Source organism: Mus caroli, chromosome X (genome assembly GCF_900094665.2).
Source record: "Mus caroli chromosome X, CAROLI_EIJ_v1.1, whole genome shotgun sequence".
Taxonomy (NCBI): Eukaryota; Metazoa; Chordata; class Mammalia; order Rodentia; family Muridae; genus Mus; species Mus caroli.
This window is the reverse complement of record NC_034589.1, coordinates 97,658,897-97,678,978: the sequence shown is the minus strand read 5'-3', so window position 1 is coordinate 97,678,978 and position 20,082 is coordinate 97,658,897. Positions and strand designations below refer to the sequence as shown.

Genomic DNA, 20,082 nt, shown 5'->3' with positions numbered 1-20,082 from the left:
GGTCTATGCTGGGCAATGTCATGAGACTCTGTCTCAAAAAAAAATAGAGAGAGAGAGAGAAGAGGGGAGAAGAGGGGAGGAGAGGAGAGGAGAGGAGAAGAAAAAGAAAGGAAGGAAGGAAGGAAAGGAGGGCTGGAAAGATGGCTCAGTGGTTACCAATAACATTTGCTACTCTTCTGGAGCACCTGAATTTGTTTTTTGTTTTTTTAAAGGTTTATTTATTTTATTTATATTAGTACACTGTTGCTGTCTTCAGATATACCAGAAGAGGGCACCAGATCCCATTACAGACGGTTGTGAGCCACCATGTGGTTGCTGGGAGTTGAACTCAGGACCTTTGGAAGTATAGTCAGTGCTCTTAACTACTGAGCCATCTCTCCAGCCCCTGAATTTGTTTTTTGTTTGTTTGTTTATTCGTTCGTTTTGAGACAGGGTCTTGTGTAGCCCAGGCTGGTCTCAAATTCTCTTTGTAGATGAGGATGGCCTTGAATTTCTGACACTTCTGCCTTGACCTCAGTGCTGTGACTACAAGCACATCCCTTACCTGGTTTATGCAGGTTCCAATGGAACCCAGGGCTTCAGGAATGGCAGAGAAGCAAGTTACCTGCCTCCTGCTCAGCCACTTTGAGGTTATAGGAAGAGGGGGACACCAGACAGTGGATCCCCATGTCAAAAAGTAAGTAGGGCCAGGCAAAGAGGGACATGCTTTTAATCCCAGCACTTGGCAAGCAGAGGCAGGTCGATCACTGTGAGTTTGAGACCAGCCTAGGCTATACTATATAGTGAGCCAGCCAGGGCTACCCTGGAAAATCCTATCTTAAGAACAAATCAATACTGTACTGTCCTCAACCTTGGCCAGAGAAGTTTCTTCTGCAAGGAGGAGCAGCTAACGCAGACTCAGAGCTGGCCTGAGACTGAGCAACAATTGCATGCTTAGCTCCAAATACGGTGTCTATAGCAACCCACACACTGCCTGAGGCCCATGGAACATCGTGGAAGCAGGGCTGGAAAGAACATGAAAGCTAAAGATGGGGAGGCAAGCTGTGAAAATGTTAGCTGCCTCCCTCACAAGCATACTGCGGCTGTGGCTACCTGCATAGGATTCTGACAAGATTAGCCAACATTCTAGCAAACACTGCTAACTGGACTCACAGGGCTATTTTTTTTTTTTAAAGGAGACCTCATTAAGGTTATAGGAAGACAGCTTTGGGATGTGTAGGGGAGTGGGGGAAGTACGAGTGAATGCATGTATGAAATTGCCAAGGAATAAATAAATATATTAAATATAGGGAAAACCCAACACTTGGAAGGTGGAGGCAGGAAGAGCAAGGTCAGCGTTGGCTACGGAGCAAACTCAAAGCCAGCTGTACTGCATGAGACTGCGTCTCAAAAGAACAAAGGTGGAAGAAGAACTCAGCAGTCAGCAGCACATACTGCTCTTGCTGAGAGGACCTGAGTTTGCTACCAAGCACCTAAGTCAGGTAGCTCACAAGCCTCTGTGACTCTATCTCCAGGGGGCCAATGCCTTAGACACACATATTTAAAAACAATTGTGAGCCGGGTGTGGTGCCGCATGCCTTTAATCCCAGCACTCGGGAGGCAGAGGCAGGCGGATTTCTGAGTTCAAGTCCAGCCTGGTCTACAAAGTGAGTTCCAGGACAGCCAGAGCTATACAGAGAAACCCTGTCTCATAAAAACAAAACAAAACCAAAACATCCATTTGTCTAAAATGAGTTAGTCTTCACAATCAAATCCTCACTTATGCCAATGCCTACCTTAAATGTTTTCTATGTGTAGTCTCCTCAATTACCATCAACATTCCAACCATCACTTTCCCCCCTATAATTCCATTTACCTTGGACTTTCACTTCCAGCCTTATTCTAACTTCTTGGGTTTTCATGTTTATTAGTCAACTTTCATTTTCATTATACAAGGACCTGATAAGTTTTTATTGATAAAAGTTTTATTATTTGCTATGAATTGAAGCGGCTATGCCCTCATGTGTGTGTGTTTAAATAGTAAGCTCAGATGTTTACTTAAAAAAAAAAAACAACAACAAAAAAAACATGTGTTTTCTAGCCAAGTTGGTCAGGAACTGACTATGTAGCCCAAGCTAGTCTTGAACTAGCTGCAATCCCTTTCTGCCTCTGCCTTTAGAGTGCTAACAAGTGTGAGCCACCTGCCCAGCTATAACTACTATTTTTAATGTGAGCAGTTTCTGTTCTCACAGAGGACCTGGTTTGATTTCCAACACCCACATTGTGGCGCATAACCATCTATAACTCCAGTTCCAGGGATCCTAGCAAACCCTCTTCTGACATTGGTGCCCAACAGGCATACACATGATTCACAAACATGCAGAAAAGCAGAACACTCATACACGTAAAATCTAAAATAATAATAATAATAATAATAATAATAATAATAATAATAAAGTAGACCTATAGAGTATATATAATTCCAAATGGATTTCAGTAGAAGACCCTACTTACATTGCACAGAAAAGGCTGTCTAGCTGCTTCAGGCATGCCAATACCAGCACATGTAAAGAAGCTTCCAACTTTGTTTTTGAGTAATCAACTCTTTATTCACCAGATCTGAGGCTATTTCTACTCAACAGCACAAGAAAAGGAAGAAGCAGGAGGATCTCTGTGAGTTCGAGGCCAGCCTGGTCTACAGAGCTAGTTCCAAGACACCAGGGCTGTTACATAGAGAAATGCTGTCTCAAAAATGAACACACACACACACACACACACACACACACACACACACACACGAGCGCAAGAAAGAAACCATTCGAATTTGACTGCATATGTACATAAAACCTCTAAATAAAAGACGTAATTTCAAATCAAATGAGGTCTTAAGAATGGAGCCTAAACCTGTCTCTTTACCAGACGCAGGGCAGCCAGAAGGCAGCCATTCACAATCCAGGAAGACAGGAAGGGATAACACCAGAACCCAACCTCCATTTTAGAGAGGTCTAGCCTCTTGAGCTATGACACACCATTTGTTCTCTAACTACCCAATGTTGTATTTTACTATGCTAATTAGCTAATTAAGACATTAGGTAAAGGTGTTCTACAAAGAAACTGTAAATAAAAGACATACTCTGTGCCTTCCTTTTCTGGATGTCTTCATAACCACCTCAACCTCTAAGAAGATACAGAGACACAGGTAGCACTACAGTGCTGTATTTGTTTAAGCCCCCCACATACTTGGTGGCTTAAAGCAACACAAATCTATAACCTTATAACTTTAGAAGTCAGAAGTTCAGTGTGAGACACCCAGTTGAAATTGAGATGATCAGCTGGGGTGCATTCCTTCTGGAAGTTTTAGAGAACTCATTTCCTTGCCCTTTTCAGCTTCAAATTTCTTAGCTAGTAATTGCCTTCCTCTATGTCTATAGCCGGAACTAGAGTCTTTGTCAATCTTTTATCCCTGCCATTTCAATGAAATGACACCTTACCTTCTAGGGGAATCTTTTTATATCAAGGTCGATTGATTACAAACCTCAGTTCCTTCCTCCAATGCAATATAGTATATTAGTATATTCTGGGGAGTCAATGTTTATTTGTCTGCCTATTAACGCAGGTAAGAATTTGCATAGGTATTACAAAATCAGTACTTTGCAAGTCTTTCTCTTCCGCGTTGAAAACTGAACATTAAGCCAAACATGGCGGCAGAAGCCTTTAAAATCGGCACTGTCCCACTGAAGGCAGTGGCAGGCAGAGCTTTGCGAGTTTGAGGTTATTTACTGAGACCTTGTCTCAGAAATAAGGCACTGAAAAAAAAAATTCACCCCAAATCCAAACCAAAGCTGATCGTTAATTTCCCTTCTTTCTAAACTGGATTCATTCCTTAGTGCTATTTGCTCGTCTGAACACACTGAATAAACACTACCGGGAGGGATTTTCCATGCCTATAGTAAATCAGAGTATGATTTTCCAGTTACGAACCACTGAGAATTGTTTTGCCTTGCCCTCCACCCTCACTCCGAAAATACTCCTTGACCCAGATAGTAGAGACTGGATATTAATGGGTTTTCAAAGCACTCAGATTATTTTCGAATTTCAACAATACCAGAGATCGGGTCATTATGTACCTCGGAAATAAACGGAACGCAGTACCAAAATTTTAGGTCTCAACTTCCAGGGCTTCTCAAAGAAAGTTATCGCAGATTTAGTTACTTGTTCTTGGTTACTTCACACGCTACCAGTAATTTTTCCACTTTTCTGAATCTGTGCCCTCCCCACATTCTTTCATCAACTTTAATCCAAAGGCGTACAATCAGAAAACCCCACTAAAGCGGAGGTAAAATCCCATTGTTTTTTAGCATAATCACATGGCGGGAAAATTGTTACCAAAAAAAAAAAAAAAAATCAAGAGCAAAAATCTTACCTGAAAAAGACACTTGAGGTGACGTAGTATTGCTGAATTTGGCTTGAGCAATATTAAAATATTAAGACTATTCCAAAGAGTTTTTTAGACACGAGGCTTTCCCCGAGGTGAGTGTGCCGATTCTAGATCCTGCTACAAGCCACGCCCTTAGCTTTCTTTTTCCGTTCTAGACTGCAGCTTATTATCCACGCCAGGCTTATTGAACGCTTTGCATATCTACCTGTAACATTTTAGTCAACCGTCTCTACGGTATCCCAGACATTTTCATCACCTCTGCTCTCTGCCCAGCAGACATTTTAGTCGACCTCTAGGGGTTGGTTATAAGGCAGGCATTTTAGCGATCTCCCCAGGTCCCTGGCGGTGGCAGGTATTTTAGTGATAGCCCAGATCCTCGACGGCAGGCATTTTAGCGACCTCCCAGATCCCCAGTGGCAGACATTTTAGTGATAGCCCAGGTCCTCGGTGGCGGGCATTTTAGCGATCTCCCAGATCCTCAATGGCAGACATTTTAGTGATAGCCCAGGTCCCCCGTGGCAGACATTTTAGTGACCTCCCAGTAACCAGTGGCAGGCATTTTAGCGTCCTCCCAGATCCCCGGTGGCAGGCATTTTAGCGACCTCCCAGATCCCTAGAGGCAGGCATTTTAGTGACCTCCCAGTAATCGGTGGCAGGCATTTTAGCGATCTCCCAGATCCCCAGTGGCAGGCATTTTAGTGATAGCCCAGGCCCCCGGTGGCAGGCATTTTAGTGACCTAGATCCCCGACGGCAGGCATTTTAGTGATAGCTCAGGTCCCCCGTGGCAGACATTTTAGTGACCTCCCAGTAACCAGTGGCAGGCATTTTAGCGTCCTCCCAGATCCCCGGTGGCAGGCATTTTAGCGACCTCCCAGGTCCCCGGTGGCAGGCATTTTAGCGACCTCCCAGATCCCCGGTGGCAGGCATTTTTATTGATAACCCAGGTCCCTGGTGGCAGGCATTTTAGTGAAACCCCAGGTCCCTAGTGGAAGACATTTTAGCGACCTCCCAGGTCCCCGGTGGCAGGCATTTTAGTAAAGTCTCCCAGTCCCAGGCATCCATTTGAGCCATTAGTCCGGGTACGTGGCAGGTATGTTAGCTATCTTTCCAGGTCCCTGGCCGGTAGTCTAACCACCTGTAAGGGACAGACATTTTAAATTTCGGCTCCAGGACCCAGCAGTCATTTTAGCCATTCCTCGGCTATGCGGCAGGCATTTTAACTATCGGTTCGGGACTACGCAGACATTTTACCTTCATCTCCGCATAGCTGGCAAGCATTTTAGGAATCTTTCTGCTGCTTGGCAATCATTTTAACCATCTCTTCCGCTGTCCCGCAAGCACGTAGCCATCGCTCCACTGTCCTGAAAGCACTTTGCCACTGCCCCACTGTCCCGCAAGCACTTAGCCACCTCTCCACTGTCCCGCAAGCACTTAGCCACCTCTCCACTGTCCCGCAAGCCCTTAGCCACCTCTCCACTGTCCCGCAAGCGCTTAGCCACCTCTCCACTGTCCCGCAAGCCCTTAGCCACCTCTCCACTGTCCCGCAAGCACTTAGCCATCGCCCCACTGTCCTGCAAGCACTTAGCCACCGCCCCACTACCCCGCAAGAATTTCAGCCACCTCTCCACTATCCCGCAAGGGCCTGGGGCACCTCCCCACCGTCCGGCAGGCACTTTAGGCATCTGTCCTCTCCCTAGCCCGCATCTCACCCACCGCTCCGCTCTGGCCACCTGTCTGGCTGGCTATGACGCTCTTCTTCCATCACGCGCTTGCCGCAGCCGCCTCCCGGGAGTGGATGCAGGACTCAAGATGCGTGGATATCTCGGAAAGTGAGAACAGAGCAAGGGCGCAGAGCGCAAGTGTGTGGCTCTTGCGGGCCCTTTTGGGACCGAGTGGAACACGATGTAGCGCCTCACCCGGTCTTACGAGATTGCGCCTGACACAAGCGCTGCACTGAGGGTTTGAGGGAGTGTGGGGCGGGACCTAGGGCTCTTGAGGCGCGGGATCCTGCTGAGAGGGTGTGGTTAGCACACTTGACCACCTGCGCAGAGAAGAGGGGGCAGAGCTTAGGGGAACAGAGCATGGACCTTGTGGGAGTCACAGAAAAGAATGGCTGCAACCTGAGCCCATTTGCCTTTGAGAACTGGGAAAGCTAGGCCAGCAGGTAGCAGCTTGCCTGGTCGAATGGCCCTTGGTGAGTGTTGGAATGCTGGAAACCCAGAGACCAAAGCTGCCAGGCTCAGCTCCAACACAGCCTCATTTGTTTGGTTTGTGGCAGACTGCCTGCACCCCAACCCTTTCCTCCCTAGTCTTGCCTCCTCCTGCCCCCTTTCTTAAACTTTTACGGTCTTAATGACTGAGTTTGAGGGAAACCTACTGTAATGGATTGATATACTTCTCCTTCAATTGACAAGAGACTTAATCTACTAGAGAAAATTTTCCTTAAACTGTACATATCCAAATTTCAAAAAATGTATAACAGTCAGTATCAATGCAAACTGAGCAATCTGCCTAGATGCCTATAAACACACAAGAAGCCTGTAGAGCACCAATTAGACTGGACCAGAAAAGAAAATCCTCCTGCCACATAATAACCCAATTTTCTTTTCAAAGATTTTTTAAAAATATTTTTATTTTATGTGTGTGGGTGTGTGCAGAGCCCATAGAGGCCAGATGAGAGCATCAGATCCCTGGAACTGAAGCTACAGGTATCAATGAAAGGTTCAGTGTAGGTACTCAGAGCTGAACTCAGATCCTCTGGAAGAGGATGGGCGTGGGGAGGCCACATGGGCGTGGGGAGGCCACATGCCCCCCCCCCCCCTGCAGCTGGAGTTACAGGCGTCTGTGAGCTGGTACTCGAGTGTTTGGGGATCGAACCTGGGTCCTCTGCAAATGCAGCCGCTGCTCTTAGCCACGGTGCCATCACTTTAACCCCAATGTCAATTTTCAGTCCCCAAAGCTTTGCTGGTATGTGATACAAATTTTATAAAAGTAGAAAATGAGGGGAACTTCTTTGCAAAGAAATAGGATGTAGCCCAAGGGAGGAAACAAAAAACCCTATGAGTGAAAAAGGCAGATTCTTCAAGTAAAATGAATACAAAAATCTCCAAGAATGTGATTTTTGGCAAAAGCCCTCTATACCATCCAGGTCTGAAATATTAAAAGAATTAGAGCCTTTCGCCGGGCGGTGGTGATGCATGCCTTTAATCCCAGCCCTTGGGAGGCAGAGGCAGGCACTTGGGAGGCAGAAGCAGGCGGATTTCTGAGTTTGAGGCCGGCCTGGTCTACAAAGTGAGTTCCAGGACAGCCAGAGCTATACAGAGAAACCCTGTCTCGAAAAACCAAAAAAAAAAAAAAAAAAAAAAGAATTTTATCATCTTTCACATACAAAAGAAAGTACTGAGGAAAAGCTGGAATGGAGCTCTTTCATGTTCTTCCTTGAGTTCTTTGAACTGAAACAAATGGTGTAAAATGGCTTCTCCCCAGAAGCCATCAATTCTCAGTAGAAATTCAAGAAGCCCATTCATGAAAATTCATGGAAGGCCACACGAAGCCGCACCCAAGCTAATCACCTACCTTTCCCAAGTATACTGAAATAGCTCCATGTTCTTAGTATGTCTACCGTTCCGTGTGCTTGGCACAAGTCTGTAATTGCAGCACTTGGCTGTATGTGTTCAGGGTTATCCTCTTTGACGATATAGTGAGTTTGAGGCCAGGCTGGGATGCATGAGACCCTTTAATTCCTGCACTTGGGAGGCAGAGGCAGGAGGATCTCTGACTTCGAAACCAGTCTGATGTACAGAGCAAGTTCTAGGACAGCCAGGGCTACATAGAGAAAACAATCTGTCTTGAAAACAACCATAAAACAATTGTGTGTGTGTGTGTGTGTGTGTGTAAAATTATTAAATTATTGAGCTTTCTAGGAATTTAAAGCTTTAACAGTGAGATACTTTGCTTTTAAGTATCGATGCCCAATTCATTCATATTTCTTCAAATGAACGAAAATGACCAGTATGCATATGTTGTTACTGGAATGCATTCTTTTTTTACCTTTAGAAGATAGAAAGCAATACTCCAAAATATTTAATAAAATATTTTAATGATGGATGCTGATAGAGATTAGTATTATAGGTAGTTGTCAACTGATAACATTAATTACCTAACAAAAGTTGACTGTGGGAAAATAGCATTTCTATGACGTACAGGAGAAAACATACTGATTTCTAGAAACTATCACCACATTTTTATAATAATATTTTTATTAATTCTTTGGGAATTTGGCATATGTACTATATCATCCCCATTCCTTTCTCTAACCCCTTGCAAATCCACCACCTGCCACCCTCTCTCACTTAATCTCCTCATTAAAAAAAATAACCCACAGTGTCCAATTTGTGCTACACATGAATGCCTGGATGTGAACCATCCACTGGGGTGGTGTGCCTACCAAGGAGTCAAAAAACCGTGACTGTCCCTCTCCCAGAAGCTCTCAACTCTAAATAGTGCTTCCTTATGCCTGGAATGGTGATTAACACAAGCTTATTCAGGCAGCCACAGTTCACAAGTGCAGCAGTTAATGTCCTGTCCTGAAAGTATTGTTTTGCTCTGGTCCAGCTTTGCCTGTACATCACAAAGTCTGTTTCCTCTTCTGCCATGGTCACTGGTCCTTAGGGAGAGGGGACTGCTTTTGAAAATGAAGGTCATGAATCGACTTCAGGAGGCCCATTGAACTTGTGAAACCTTGTGCTCAATATTTGCCCTGTATATGTTTTACAGAGAAAGTTTTCTTGATGCTGAGAATCATTGGTGTCAGAGATAAATCCACAGTCTGTAAACTGTTGACTGTACCTCTCTCCTTACTTACAATTTGGGGGATGTGGTTATTAAATGTTTTATTGTATGCGTTTCCTATTTTGTTTTTTGGACTAATTTTTGGCAGGAAAAAAGTAATAAAGTGAAGAGTTTGAAGTTGAAAAATATAAAACAGCAACCAAAGGGAAATACTCACTTTAGAAATGAGTACATTCAAGTATACCTGAGAAATCATTACATTAAAACTATATAAAGTGGAGCCAAGTGGTGGTGATGCACACCTTTAATCCCAACACTTGGGAGGCAGAGGCAGAAGCAGAGAGGCAGAGGGAGGCAGATGCATCTCTGAGAATTCAAGGCCAGCCTGGTCTACAATGCAAGTTCCAGGATAGCCAGGGCTGTTACATTCAGAAACCCTGTCTCGAAACAAAACAAAACAAAACAAAACAAAACAAAACAAAACAAAACAAAACGACCAACCAGTCAACAATAGATAACAACATCAAACCCTGTATAAAATACCTATAATGTTAAAACACAAGTCAATAGAGTAGGGGAAAGGCAGTGTGCATGTGGGGAGTACTCAAATGTCCAACAAAAGTAAAAATTTGCCAGAATCAGGTGTTTGTTTGGGGGAGGAGAGTCTTAGGAAGCTTGGGATATCTTGTTCAACTCATGCTCCTGCCTCCACCATTCAAGTGCTAGCAGTATAAGCCGCCTTTTATTTATTTATTTATTTTTTATTAGATATTTTCTTTATATACATTTCAAATGCTCCCGAAAGTTCCCAATACCCTCCCTCCGCCCTCCGCCCCTACCCACCCACTCCTGCTTCTTGGCCCTGGCATTCCCCTCTACTGGGGCATATAAAGTTTAGTATAAGCCTTCAAACATGGTCGGCCACAGAATCCCCATATTCAAAGCTCTGTAATGTAGTAAAAATTCCACAAGATGGCGATAGAGACAAGGTGCGAGGTTAAGTAGAAGAGGAAGTTCAAGGCCCTCTTTTCCGCAGAGAAAGTTTGTGAAATGTTTCCTGGTCCTTGCTCTAGCTCTGTCTTGTGGAATGTAACAACGTTGGAGGAAGCAGTTTCTTTTTTCGGGAAGGAGAAAGATCTAGGGATACCACGCTCATTACTTTCTACATTTATCTGAACGCTATCTGGAGTCAGAAATCAAATAGCTGAACACATTTGGATAGCAGTGACCATAACTCTGGAAAGAGAAAGTATACTGCAGGGGAACAGCGGGCTGCTAAGTAGGTAGTCCCTGCTGAATAAACTAAAATAGCCAATGCCTTGAAAAGAAATAGAGAGATTTGCAGAGAATTTCAGAGGTTTAAAAGGCACTGTGTACACATGTGCTGATTTCAAAACTTCCTACAAAGCTACAGGAATCAAAAGTACATGGAGGGGTTGGGGAGATGGTTCAGCTGTTAAAAGCACTGACTGCTCTTCTGAAGGTCCTGAGTTCAAATGCCAGCAACCACATGGTGGCTCACAACCATCTGTAATGAAGATCTGACTCCCTCCTCTGGAGTGTCCGAAGACAGCTACAGTGTACTTATATATGATAAATAAATAAATCTTTAAAAACAGAAGTACATGGAGGTGGATTTGAAGGCTAGCAGCTCATAGCTGATGGAGTTTACTTGGAGTAGAGTGGAGAATGTGGACATAATTGTGGGCCTGTGTTTTGATTGTTGGCTCCCAGAAGATCAACTCAGGGCATTAATGATTGATCCACTTACATGAACTTCCTCAGGCAGACATTTAAACATTAATTATAGTGTTGTTATCTAGGTTATGACAACATAGTCAAAGCCAGCAAAAGGGAGGCTTTGAGGTGAGGATGGGGGAAGATAGCTTTGAAATTTTGTTTCTACGAATTCTGGGGGAACTACAAAGTCATCTCTGTGCCCATTACTCAAGTCATATTCAGGAGAAAGGGGGGGGGTGAAAAAGGTTGAAGTCCTTAATTTGATTGTAACCAGCTTCTAGGTTCACAAAGGCAGTAAAGTGAAGGACAGGACAACATTGAAAACTGCCTGCTTGCGGGGCAGTGGTGGCCTTTAATCCCAGCACTTGGGAGGCAGAGACAAGTGGATTTCTGAGTTCGAGGCCAGCCTGGTCTACAGTGAGTTCCAGGACAGTCAGGGCTATATAGAGAAGTCTCATCTCAAAAACAAAAACAAAACAAACAAACAAACAAACAAACAAACAGAAAACTGCCTTCTGGGTATTAAAAGTGTGTTTCAACGAACATAGAGCCCACCTGCAAATTGTAGGAGAGATAGCTTTGTCTCCCTTCTTTTTGAAGTTTCTTTTTTATGTGTTTTGGTAATTACCAGCATGTGTACCACCTGCATGGCTAGTAATGAGGAGGCCAGATGCTTGAGTCAGATCCCCTGGGGCTGGAGTTACAGACAGCTGTGAGCTGCCATGTGGGTGTTGGGAATTGAACCCAAGTCCTTCATAAGATCAGCCAGTGCTCTTAGCCACTGAGCCATCTCTTCAGCCTCTTTGTATCACATATTTAAGGAAATTCTGTCAAGTCTAGAAAACAGACACCCATGGCCACACACAACAAAGAATGCGGATTTTATAAAAATTTACACCTCAAATTCCAATATGCAAACACACTTCAAGTAAATGAGCAATGGGCGTGTGAGAAATCTTTGGTATGGGACAAGCCCACACAGGGTGTCCTTGCAAGGACATTCTATAGGTCTCAGAACTGAGCCTTCGTTATGCTGCTGGAAGCCGTCTTTATCCAGCTCCGTTGAATGAGAGTTTGCTTGGGAACAGACCTGGTGATAATTATGTAACAGGCAGAAACTGGCTGAAGGTGCTGTAGCAAGTGACACAAATAAACTTGTTCATTCTTGGAGGAGGGGAGCAGTGGGGTCAAAACTCTGAGAAAGAAAGCACAATTTATTTCCCAAGTAGCAAGCTTATAAAATTCAACCTGTCACAGTGACAACCAAAAATGACCAGGCTGGTAAACAAATAGGAATTTAAGATTTGTACATAAGAAAAATAGAGCCTTCCTGCTCATATGTAGCAGATGTGCAGCTTGGCCTTCATGTGGATCCTGAACAACTGGAGCGGGGGCTATCCCAACACCTGTTGCCTGTCTGTGGGATATGTTCTCCTAGCTGAGATGCCTGGTGGGCCTCAGTAGGAGAGGATGCACATAGCCTCATAGAAATTTGATGTGTCAGGGTGGGATGATATCCAGGGGCCCTCACCAGCTCAGAGAAGAAGGGGAGGGAGAAGGAGGAAGGATCATGGGAGGGGGGGGGGACCTGGAGTTGGGGGCAGTGAGCAGGATGTAAAGTGAATAAGCAAATAAATAAATAAATACATAGAAAAGAAAAATAGAAATGAATAAAAATTGTCTCCTGGAGCCAGGCGTGGTGGTGCATGCCTTTAATCCTAGAACTTGGGAGGCAGAGGCAGGCGGATTTCTGAGTTCGAGGCCAGCCTGGTCTACAGAGTGAGTTCCAGGACACCCAGGGCTACACAGAGAAACCCTGTCTCGAAAAACAAAAAAACAAAACAAAACAAAATTGTCTCCTGGAAATCCAGAAGATAGTCAATCAAAGAAAAGACTTGAGTGATACTGTAATCTGACTGTATAACACAGAACAATACAAAGGCACAACAGTAGGAAAGCAAGCTTCTCATTGTAGGCTCAGTCTTCAGGGAAGACTGTATCCTAGGGCAAAAACCAAGTGTTTCCTCGGGATGTGCTAACCCTGGTGCTGGCCCAGTATCCTCTGCAATGGTAGAATTCTACCTAGACTGCTCCATTTTTCAGCCAGCTAGACTCCAGAAAAACAAGCTCAGTGTTTGGTGTTTTGCTATTTGGTCACTAGGTGGCAATATAAGCCCAGGTTTGTGCTACAGACTTAAAGCACTAGAAAGGAGCTTGGTTGGTCGTCTATTTGTAGTACCTTGGATGACTTTAGGTGGATGCAGTCCTCTGCAGTGATCTATAGTTTATATGTAACTCCAATTAAAGGCATTTCAAATCAGACTGGATTAGCATGGATACATTTTTGGGCTGTTAGCTCCTTTCTATTTTATTTACATATGTTTCTTTTTTCACTCTTAGGGAAACTCTTTCCAACAGTCCCAAGGCTTCTTGTCAGAGGTCCTCAATAAATATTAAAACGTTGAATTGAAACACAGCAAGTTGTAACACACCACACACATGTATACATATATACAAGTATACAGCAACCATATGCTAGCTCATAGCACATGGTAGCCCGCAACCCTCTATAATGGCATCTGATTCCCTCTTTCATTGTCCATGAGGCCAGAGAACACATATAGATTGAGTAAGTAAATAAACAAGTAAACAAATGATCTTTAAACGCATACCTCTAGGGGAAATAATATGAATATAGCTCTCATAAATTCTCAAAAACAAATTTAAAAATAAAAAAAGAATTTAACCACATAGAATTACACTAGAAATAAAAGCAAAAAGATATAGGGAAAATTCACAAATACATTGAAATACAATTTGCCTAAACATCCAAAGAATGAAAGAAGGGAAATTATAAAATATGAAGATGGATAAAAGCATCTCAAAGTAGCAGCAGACCAGAAGTTGTAGCATAAAGTAATAGTTGTAGCAGAAAATTTATACTTGTAAATACTGACATAAAAGAAAGATTAAAAAGACAGTTAAAAAAAAAACATGGGTGCTGTAAATCTGACCAAGAACCCACAACGGGGACACTCAAAGACCCTTGGGGTGGTAGTGGTGGACCATCCATTATTATTTTGCTTATCAGACACATCATCTGACTCCTTTCTAAATACAGACCTCCAATGGGAGAGCTGGCTCAGTGGTTGAGAGCACTGGCTGCTTGCTCTTCCAGAGCACCTGAATTCAATTCCTAGCAACCACATGGTGGCTCAAAGCACGTGGTGGCCCACAACCATCTACAATGGAATCTAATTTCCTTTCATTGTCCATGAAGACAGAGAACGCATATACATTAAGTAAATAAAGAAATGAACAAATAAATGATCTTTTAAACGCATACTTCTAGACCCATAGATTAGGGTAGCTCTCAGACCTCCCCCAGAGACACTTCTTTGTGTAGTGACCAGGGCTTTGATGTAGTCAAAATGGAAAGAATAGTATCTGTAGAGTGTGAAGGGTGCTCAGTTCTAAATGGGGCATCTATATCACACAGTTACATGCAAACCTCAGAGAAAATCACTTAAGACGGGGGTAGGGGGGTGCAGAAAGATCGCTATCTGTGCTGGGGGGTTAAGCAGCAGTGACAGGACCGGTGCTCATGAGCTCACAGCAGCTGTGATTCCCCATTCCAATACTGGGGGAGGTAATTGATCTACCGCTGAGGAGCCATTGGGAGTTAATGCTGTGGCCCTCTGATAGATCCATCAACCTGCAATGGATGACCCCATCTCCATGCATATATGGTTGGTTGGCACAAACAGGACTCAGTGTGTTATTAAAAAACAAAAACACCATTAAAAAACTACTACACCAGGCCAAAGCCATCATTTTTAGCATCACAAAAAAATTGAATAAAATTAACAATTTCTTTGACTCTATCAGAGAAATAGCATTCCCCAAATTACAAAGTCTCTTAGAGAGAGCAGCGACTTGCTGATGAGTTAGAAAACAGCTCCTGCCCACAGACAGTGTGAACACAGGAAAACAAACTGACGCTTTCTTGGAAGGTCTGTTTGAATAAATTTAATAATAAGATAATCCAGGCTATATCCAGCGAGCAATACACTTTTGTGACTTTTCTTCATAGGAGTCCTAGAGCATGTTTTTTAGTGAAAATGATCTTCATAGGGATTGGAACAGAAAGAGAAAAGGAAGCATTCTGAAACACCCCCAAAGCAGTCTGCTCTCCTAGCTTCAGCCTCAGACAAACGTGACTCATTAGAAATTCAAGTAACTGAGTCCCTTAACCCCCAGGCTGACCTGCAACTCCGGAGCTCGAACATTGCCCCACCTTAGCTTTCTTAAGACCCAAACCGACCTGAAGGAAGGAAAAAATAAAAGCCCAATTCTAGCCCACCACACTTCTGCTTAACCGACGGGAAGGAAAACTGTACAAGACCCAAGAAGAATCGCTGTGATGACCACAGTTCAGTGGCATAGACACAGCTAATAAACACCCTGCCACCATCAAGGCCTCTTGTACTATCAGAGAAATACAATAACGGGTCATACAACTCAGAACGAATCCAAGAAGTCTCTAGAGCAACCAAAGCAACAAATTAGGAAAAATAAAGACACTTGGAACATTCCCCAACCATGGTATAGCCCTCATTTTCAACCACATCAAACACTGTATGTAAAGCTTACTAAAACACACAAAAAAAAATCTCAGCTAGAAAATACAGATCAGAACCAAAGTCAGGCGCAGTAGACATCTGCAAGTATTAGATGGTACATCTAATTATGATTAACATGGTGAAAGTGCTAAAACAAAACAAAACGGCAGGCAGACTGGTTTTGACCCCAGACGAGGGACTGAGGTGCTTATTTTACATATCAATGCAGACCTGGCCTCCAGGTTCTTCCAGCTGCGTTCAGTCCCTACCTGATAGACCTTGTTCGCAACCTTGAACTTTCTAGTTCAGGGGCTTAGCTGCCCTTCCACCAGACTTTCTTTCCAATGTTATCTAGACATTTTGCTCCCCACCCTTCTCCCTTCTCTCTGCACGAGCGCACCCCTTCTCCCCATTCTCCTCTCCCCTCTCCTCATGGCGACTCCTCAATCCTTGAAGCCAGTGAGCTCCCAGAGAGCAGTTCCCCAATAAGCCCACCTTTAATGCATTCGGGCTTGAATTGTCTCGTTTCACGGGCAGAGAAGTCATTGATCGGAGACAACATGCATGAGTAGGAGACCAACACCATCAACACAACCGATGCTCAAAATCAATAGCATTAAGAAGTGAGCATTCACAAAGATTTGGAAGCTAACACTTCAGAGCACACCCCAGAACAACAAATGGGGTGTGAGGGGAAGGGATTTAGTTAGGGATTTTGCTTGTCATTGGCGGTGCATCTCTGCAATCCTCCAAATCTGGAAGGCTGAGAAGGATCAGAAGTTCAAAGGCTGCCTGGAATGCGTAGGGAGAATCTCCCTCTAACAATAAAGAGACAAACAATGCCAGACAAGCAGAATGTATCAGGAGACAACTGGAAATGGGATAAAGATACAAGATAATACCTAAAACCTAACGGAATGAATGAAGCTAAAGCCGCACAAAGGTGTGGGGGGGGGGCGGGGGGAGTTCCAGATGCGCATTCCTAAGGAAAGAATCTCTAAGTCACCACCAGCTGCAGGAAAACCTTGGCAGAAAACAGAAATGACAAAGGCTAGAGCATAAATACAACATTTTAAAATGCTGTTTTTCTTGAAAAAAAAATTTTTTTAAGAAGCTGATGAGGGGCTGGCGAGAGCGCCAACTGCTTTTCCGAAGGTCCTGAGTTCAAATCCCAGCAACCACATGGTGGCTCACAACCATCTGTAATGAGATCTGGCGCCCTCTTCTGGAGTGTCTGAGGACAGCTACAGTGTACTTACATATAATAAATAAATCTTTTAAAAAAAAAGAAGCTGATGAAACTAAGCTACACCAATAACAAACTCAATTAAATCACGTGTGCAAAAGGAGACTTTACAATCTATCAATGCTTAAAATCTCTCAAGAGCCGAAGCAGAAGGCATGCTATCTAATTCAATTCATGATGCCAGAGTGATCCTGATATCAAAGCCAGAAAGAGACACAAAAGAAAGTTAAACATTTATAGCCCACACCCCTTATGATCATCACAATATCCAGAACCCGAGTTTGACGGAATTAAAATATCCAGGTGGGATTTACTCATGGAATGCAAGAATCATTCAACATACAAAAATCAATTTACGGGGTACACAATATCACCACAATACAATGACGATCATCTTGATAGAATTAAAAAAATAAACAAACAAACAAACAAAAAACACAGGGCTGGCAAGATGGCTCAGCGGTTAAGAGCACCAACTGCTCTTCTGAAGGTCGTGAGTTCAAATCCCAGCAACCACATGATGGCTCACAACCATCCATAATGAGATCTGATGCCTTCTTCTGGAGTGTCTGAAGACAGCTACAGTGTACTTACATATAACAAATAAATAAATTTAAAAAAATCACTTGGAAAAACTCAGTGTACTCATGATTAAAAACTCTCGATAAACTAGGAATAGGAGGACATTGTCTGAGTACATAAGGGCCACATTGGAAAAGCCCACAGCTAACGTGGTCAATGGTGAAAATTTGAGTGCTTTCCCTTTAATAAGATGAATGAACCAAGAATTTTTATTGTCTTAGATTCCAATCCTAATAGAATTGATAGTCCTGTGCAGAACAGTTGGGCAAGAAAAGGAATCCAGGGCTGGGACTGTACCACAGTCTGTAGAATGCTTTTCTCTAGAATGCATAAAGCCCTATGTGCAATCCCAAGCACTGTGTAAGCCAGGCATAGTGGTACAAGCCTATGACCCTGATACTCGGGACATAGAAGCTAGAGGATTACAATTCAAAGTCACCCTGGGCTAAAGATACTGTTTTATTTTATTACTTTTTTTAAAAAAATATCTGAATTGTAACTGACTGGAGTACTCTGCTCACAGATGCCATGATCATTTATGTGGGAGACTACACACACACACACACATACACACACACAAACACACCGTACAACTCAGGTAAATCAGCTGTAAAGTTATAAGATACAAAATGAGCGTATAAAAGTGAATTGAGGGCCACTGAGATGGCTGAGCAATTACAGGCACTTGCCCCCAAGCCTGAAGACCTGAGTTTTTGTTTGATACAGCCCTGGCTGGCTTGGAACTTACTATGTAGACCAGGCTGGCCTCCAATTTATTTAAGATCTGTCTGCCTCTGCCTTTGAGTCCTGGGATTAAAGGTGCAAGCCATGACAGCAAACTTGGTGTTATAGTTTAAATATATGGTTTACTCCTCTAACAATTCGTATGTTGTCTTGGTGCTGAAATGTGGTGGCATCTTTAAGAGGATTTAATTAATTTCACAAGAGCCTAGCTGAGTTCTTGGATTTTAAGAGGGGGTTGCTATAAAATGATCATAGCATCTACTTGATAGCTCTTGTGCATATATTATACTGGACAAAATAGATGTTTCCCTACCACAACTCTCCTATGAGTTAACACTGCTTCCAACCAGAAACTGAGAAAATCCTGACCAGCACAGTCTTGAATGTCTCTGTTTCCAGAATTGTGAGCTAAATTGATCTTTACTATTCATGACTTAATCTAGCTTGAGGAATGTTGTTATAACAAAAAATAGGCTGAGATAATTGCTCTGACTAGAACATTTAATATTGTTAAAATACTACTTCTGGCCCGGTGGTGGTGGCGCATGCCTTTAATCCTAGCACTTGGGAGGCAGAGGCAGGCGGATTTCTGAGTTCGAGGCCAGCCTGGTCTACAGAGTGAGTTCCAGGACAGCCAGGGCTATACAGAGAAACCCTGTCTCGAAAAACAAACAAACAAACAAAAATACTACTTCTGTTCAAAGTGATCTGTAGAGTCAGTCAATGTCTATCGCACTCCCAATGGGTTTTTGTTTGTTTTCTGTTTGTATTTTGGAAGTAGCAAAAATAACTATAAAATACATATAGATGCGTGAAGACCCATGTACAGCCAAAATAATCCTGAAAAGGAACAGCTCTGGTCCCGATGGACCTTGGGGGAAACCAAACGTCACATTTTACACAGAGCAGAATAAGGTATTGGTTTCCATTTTGCCTCTCCAGAACACAAAACCTAGATTTTTTTGTTTGTTTGTTCATCTGTTTTAATAGGGCCTCATCTTTAGCCTGGGCTTGCCTTGAATTTGGAGTCTGCCTCCCTCAGTTGCTATAGTTCTAGGATTACAGGCATAAGGTGCAATTTCCAGCAAAAATCTTAAAGGTTGCTTGAAACTCACTATGTAGCTCAGCCTGGCCTCAAACTCACAACCATCCTCTCAAGTGCTGGGATTACATGAATGAGCCACAGTAACCAACTAAAACCCTTTACATTTTATTAGGGTATATTCTATACAATATGGGTATCATTATAACATCACATACACGTAAGATTTTGTTCCTATTCACTCCCATTACTCTCTTTTTTTTTCTCCCTCTCACTTTTACTGATCCCCTTATTCTGCTCACATACTTCTCCTGCTTTCTGGTTTCTTCTATGAGCATGGAAGAAGGGTTATTTACAGGAACATGGCAGATTCTTACCGAAGAAAGTATCTCCCCCTCCCAACTCCCTCAGCAAACAATAACTACCAATACCCCTTCTGCAGGGAGGAATGAGGCATCTTGGTCCCTTACCCCTAGACACTGTTAACTGCCTATCAGTCCTCAGGGAGGGATGAGGCCTTGTGAGCCTCTTGTAGCAACTCTTATCTTCCTACACGTCCTAAGGAATGTGGGGGTCCCCTTGTATATACATGGTGCTGTGAGTTTATGAGTATGACTGCTGCTGTATGTTCCACAATACTCCATCCCTTCTTCCACTTTTACCTTTCTGCCCTCTTTGCTGTGGTGTTTCTTGAACCTTGCAAGGGAGGAGATGCAGATCCCATTAGGACTGATCTTCAACAATCATACAATCACATATTCTTTTGTTTGTTTTGTTTTTGGTTTTGGTTTTTCGAGACAGGTTTCTCTGTGTAGCCCTGGCTGTCCTGGAACTCACTCTGTAGACCAGGCTGGCCTCGAACTCAGAAATCCGCCTGCCTCTGCCTCCCGAGTGCTG

General features: G+C 43.3%; 1 pseudogene; it reads right to left on the bottom strand.

Moving 5' to 3' along the window:
- The window catches only part of LOC110287366, a 38,979-nt pseudogene extending 32,722 nt beyond the window's left edge, over positions 1-6,257 (bottom strand).
- Between the last annotated feature and the right edge of the window lie 13,825 nt (positions 6,258-20,082).